At 40.6% G+C, this 5944-nt stretch overlaps 1 non-coding gene across 1 annotated transcript; it reads left to right on the top strand.

Moving 5' to 3' along the window:
* The first annotated feature begins 5303 nt into the window (after positions 1-5303).
* LOC136859461 (5S ribosomal RNA) lies at positions 5304-5422 on the top strand. Its single transcript, XR_010859024.2, has one exon. It is a non-coding gene; the product is annotated as a 5S ribosomal RNA (ribosomal RNA).
* The last annotated feature ends 522 nt before the right edge of the window (positions 5423-5944 follow it).

Raw genomic sequence — 5944 nt, 5'->3', positions numbered from 1 at the left:
TAATAAGCCCTCACACCATATAAGACCAAAAACAGCTTCCTACGTCCTGGACGTAAAATGGCTTCTTGAATATTGTGTTCTCTACCTATCTTATGCACGTTGCCTAGCGACAGCGACTCTATGCATTTAACTTGGTGACAGCACGTTGGATTGTCATATCCCAATGCACGTTTCCGGATGGTTTTTCGTTCATAACTCATCAACGAAAGCGAAAATGAAAATTCCGGCTTCGAGGTGCATCCGGACCCCTTTCCATCTACCTATGTTCAAAATTTCAGATCTCTACGTGCTGTAGATTTTGCTGGGCATCGCGCACAGACAGACAGACAGACAGACAGACATACAGACAGACAGACAGACAGACAGACAGACACTTCCTTTTATAATATTATTATAGATAGATATTCATTCAAGGGACCACCCACAGTATGCTATACAGTTACGTAACATTAAAGGATTTAAATATTCACGTGTAATCTATTTTAATAAATGTAATCCGTAAATAAGAGTAAATTGTTTAAAATAAAATACGTTCTTTGATTTTTTAACAGTGTATATTTTATTATTTTTAGCACATACAGTTTTCAGTGCATAAAAATTCCATCCCTCCCCCAGTAATCAACTGTAAGGATCAACAACTGCCACTTGTCCGTTTGTATCTCCATCTACCGGTTTGTACCGAACTACGTGATGTTTGCAGGCTTCGCGGGTTGTTCATCAAAGGCTCAGGCTTGCTTACTGCCCGAAGGCCCCGAGATCAATTTTAGTTACCAATGAAGGCTGGAACGGGATTCAATCAGCCTTGTGAAACTAACTGAGCAGCGCTGTGGGATGTAGAAGACAGCGGACTCCGTCATGGAAGCCTAGCAATTGCGCTGTGGATGTCACACATGTCTCTCAACTTTGTTTCATAGCGGTATTTCGAGGCGCAACTACGAAATACTTAGCAAAATATAATGTTATTGGGAAATTTATGGGTTATGTGTATTTTGGAAGGGGAAAATTTTCAGCCACTGGATAAACACATGTCAACAGAATCTCTGAATGCAGACCGACAGCGCCCAGACGTAAGGCTTCCGTAGGTACACTATGGCGGGAACTAGCAGCGAGTTAGGAGAAGGACCTAGGACATTCAACGTTTAGTGGCTCGACGGTAAGCAGGCAATTTTAGATATTCTTTAGTCGTTGTACGAGAGTCAGAATTGTTTATTAAGCATACAGGCTTACCTTGTGACTACTACTATTCATCATCACCACCATGTATGGCCAGAGATCCAGAGTGCAGGCATTTCAATTTGACGCCGTTCAAGCTGCCTTTGAGTCACTTTCGAAGTTCTACCTGCTAGATGGCAGATAAACAGGAACTCTATAAGGAGACTTATTGTACAGTTTTAATGAATTCTGTCGGGTAAACAACAAAAGTGTCACCAGAGATATTTTATGTGCTGACATCGTGTAACATGGAGTGAAGAATGAACTTTCTTCCGGCCTTCGAATCATTGGCTACCTCTGACAGGTTTGAACCTGAAGTTCTGGGATTTCGAGTTACATTATACATACATACTGTACCCTTGAATCATATGGGTGCAACATACATACATACATACATACATACATACATACATACATACATACACTGTCGAGCTCCTTGGCTGAATGGTCAGAAGAGGATAGTTTGGTTCAGAGGGTCACGGGTTCGATTCCTGATGGGCCGGGGATTTTAGTCGTGTCTGGTCGACTTCTCTGGTTTCTGAATTGGGTGCTTGTTTGGGTGACTTTCGATTCCCTTCCGTGGTTATTTTTTATTTCTGATTCTCTTTAGAAGAAAAATCTAAATTTCCCAATTCCCTCCTTATCAGAGGGGATCGACAAGATTCCCTCCAGTACAAAATCGTTCTTTCTGTTAAAATTCTATAATATTCCGATACAATAGATATGATCACGTAGATTTGTTTTACAATTTCCTTCACTTTGCATCGACACAGGTAGGTCTTAAGGCGACGATGCGATAGGAAAGGCATAGGAGTGGGAAGGAAGCGGCCGTGGCTTTAATTACAGTACAGCCCTAGCATTTGCCTGGTGTGAAAATAGGAAACCACGGAAAAACATCTTCAGGGCAGCCGACAGCGGAGTTCGAACCCACTGAATGTAAGGTGGCAACTACGTGTCCCAAACCGAACAGCCACTCGCTCGGTATTCGCGTAGTATTTGGCTCTCTTTTTGTGTTGGTTACTCTGAAAGAGTTAAAGGGTGTGTGGCACGTTCATTCGTTGCAGCGCAGTATACGCGGGAGTAGACAAGAATTTTTATTTATTTAATGAATACAGTTTAAGAACACAGAGAGCAATATTTAATAGTATTGCAGTTCAATGTCTCATAAGGCCTTTCTCAATTCATGTGCTGAAGAAGAAGAAACAAAAAAGATTCTTAAAACATTTATACAAATATAACATTCTGAACTAAGATCTCACTTTTGAACAACTGAAATGACTGACAGAGAAAATATAACCCTAGCCAGTAAATATTTAATTATGAACACGCCAAGGGTGTTATTTTATACCTTTGAGAGTCCGAAGCCTGTGTAGTTTGTGCCTTAAGGAATATTTGCTATGGAGAGAATCAGAACGTCTTTTTGGGGAGGGAATCGATCTTGCCTGGTTTGTGTTTGTCTCAACACACACCTCTTCATCTACACGCTACACGACCGATCAGTACAGGAACACGTAATAGTAGAATATGTAGTGTTGAGTCAGGAAGGGCAACTGTCGTGAAACTCTTCCAAGTCCGTAAATGTGCGACACTGATCGAACTGCGACCGCAACAAAGTGTGGAAAAAGCGGCAGAAGAGAAGTACATTATATGTATAAGTCGTCTTAGATTTAAATTGATTAGCCACTGACATTTAGTACGTAATATTGTTTGCTAGTATAATTTTTCCTTAAAGATAATTTAAAATAAACTGAACAGGTTATATGTACGAATCGTATCTATCGAATTTCTTTATTATTTCTGTCTTAAATTGAAGATCATAATTGTTTCAGGGTAAATTGAGTCAAATTAGCGGTGGATTAATAAATAACATTATTAAAACGAAAATATATGGTACGTACATTGCTGTGTACTTTACGAGTATCTATTGGAATTTACTACGTCACTAGGCTTTAATATATCTCCCGTCTTTTGTTGTGAAGTCTTTCCGCAATTGAAGTTCCTTGCTTTGCTTGATTATTATTTATTGAAGTATTCCGATTTTTTCCGATTTGTTGACTTTTGCCATAATTCATTAATTGATATTATTATTGGTCCAGGGGCCATGCTATTTTAGGTGAAATACATGATTTAATACCGGTATTAGATCTTGCAAATATCGCAAAATACGCTCAGTGTCCTAGCAAAAGAAGTTTATTATATCGTCGACATTTTTCACCTCCATTTTTCAGTTTGAACTGCCCGCATTAGTCATGATGGACACAGATATTAAAAATTCAAAGATATAGTACTCCCATTCGTCGGTACTCTAGAAGGAAACGAAAGACGGCACGATGAAGCGGACCACACAATGCTTGGTGACATTAAGTATCTCTTGGCAGTCGCTGAGAGGCGAGATTAGAGGCCCGTAACCATATTAACATGAATATTTCCTCAGTTCTAATTGTGAATAGCACTCCCATTTGTCGGTGCTAGACTTGGACCTCAAGAAGGAAACAAAAGACGGCACGATGAAGCGGCGTGCCACAGAAGAGAGTCGTGTCTACAGCGAAATAGTCACCGTAATTACGTATGTATATTTCTCTAGTAATAATGGTATTTATTAATTTGACGCTAATTTTACTGTTGATTTGCGTGAAAGCAATTATTATCTTCCATTTAGGACAAAAATTGTAACGACTCGTTCACATAACCAACTGAAGAAATTTGACTTCCACTGCATTTGTGGCATGAGTTCCACCCAACGTACGTCACAACATTGAAACGCGAGCATGTTGAGTTTGCTGGCTGAGTCTAGGAACTATGTGCGGTATGCCTCTCTGGAACAGGGCTCCAGCAGTTTCCCTTCCAGGAAAGGCCGATATTCTCGCGTAGTTTTATCACTCTCATTTGGAGAGTCCATTGTACACGAATGATTGAACACTAAGCACTGTTTATTGTGCTAGTGCTGCCATAAGACGCTGATTAGTAAGAAATTTCATGGGAGGTGTAGATCAACTCTGACATTTGCTTGTTTAAGATTTGGTTTACCTCGCTCTGACACAGACAGGTCTTATGGCGACGATGGAATAGGAACCTCCATTAAGGTACAGCTCCCGCATTTGCCTGTTGTAAAAATGGGAAACCGCAGAAAACTAATCAGGGCTACCGACAGTGGGTTCGAGTCCACTCTCTACCGAATGAAATTTGACAGCTACGTGGTCAAACCGCCCAGCCATACGCTCGGTCGTGACAATATAATTTGTAATCTCTGTAAAAACAACAATTCCTACAAAGGGAAATGCATAATTTCACTTAAATATTTTGATGAAACATTATACTGGATTACCTGCCAGAGGAAGGGGATACCTTCGTCACGGATATAATTGACGGCTGTTGAAGATAGAAGAAGAATCGTCTTATTGGACGAACATTCCTGGGTGAATAGTCTTTGACAAATTGTTTCAGTGAAAATAAGAACGTAACTTGAATTCTTGCTTGGTGAATATTTCTTTGATTCATACTACCTTGAATGAAGTGTCCTCATCCTGGAAGTAAGTTACTAATTATTTACGTCCCATCCTTTGTCATTCCATTTTATCGTCAGGTACAGTAACGTGTTAGATCTGTGACTTGTCAATCAGTCAGTCAGTCAGTCGGTCGGTCAGTCCGTGGTCATACAATGGTTCCTTTCACTTTAACGTCGCTAGACCCTGAAATAAACATTCCATTATGAATTCATCGTATTTTTCTTTTAGCATTTGCAGCACTTACAAATTATTCTAAAAGTTTCTTCTTGTCCTTTTGGTGATTCGAGACTCATATGATGACTGTACTCGGTCCAGTGACATGACCGCTGCTCGCCCCGCTGTCATCTACCAACTGAGATAAACAAATACTGGTGTCTCTTCGGCTAAGTAAAACAGTATTTTGAATATTTAATACGAACTCCTACAAAACCACACAATAGTGAATACATGCCTCCAGATAGGGTTGGCGTCAGGAAGAGCATCCTGCCGTAAAACTGGGCCAAGTGTGAGACAGTTTGTACCCAGACCTCACCAGGGTGTGCGTAAAGCGGCGTAGCAAAAATGATAATAGTTATGATCTCAGCTGCCAACGGCCATACCATGTTGAATACACCGGTTCTCGTCCGATCACCGCAATTAAGCAACTTTGGGCGTGGTCAGTACTTAGATGAGTGACCGCTTGGGAACACCACGTGCCGTTGGCTCAATTCCCTTTTTTCCCGGTTTAGAAAGCTAAGAATAACGGCCGAGAGGATTCATCGTGCTGACCACACGACCGACACTTCGTAATTTGCAGGCCTTTGGGCTGAGCAGCGGTCGCTTGGTAGGCCAAGGCCCCTCAAGGGCTGTCGTGCCATGGGGTTTAGGGGGTATGACCTCAGCTATCCGGTCAATTTCTACTTTCCGTTTTCCTCTACCAGATAGCTGAGGCACAGATCTCCGTTGGTCGATCTACGGCTTAGATTTAATTAATTTAGTCTGGTTAACAACAAATCTATCAACAGATGTCTTTTACATGCCGACATCGTACGACAAGGAATGCGGAGTTAATCGTCCCTTTCTCTCCCAAAATCCGGCTACTTCTGCCAGGATTCAATCCCTTGTCTCATAATCCGAAAGCCGACACTCTACTATTGCTCCACAGAGGCAGGTATAATAATAATAATAATAATAATAATAATAATAATAATAATAATAATAATAATAATAATAATAATAATAATAAT

Source organism: Anabrus simplex, chromosome 1 (genome assembly GCF_040414725.1).
Source record: "Anabrus simplex isolate iqAnaSimp1 chromosome 1, ASM4041472v1, whole genome shotgun sequence".
Classification (NCBI taxonomy): domain Eukaryota; kingdom Metazoa; phylum Arthropoda; class Insecta; order Orthoptera; family Tettigoniidae; genus Anabrus; species Anabrus simplex.
Note: the sequence above shows the minus strand (reverse complement) of the source record. Positions and strands in the feature narration are given on the sequence as shown.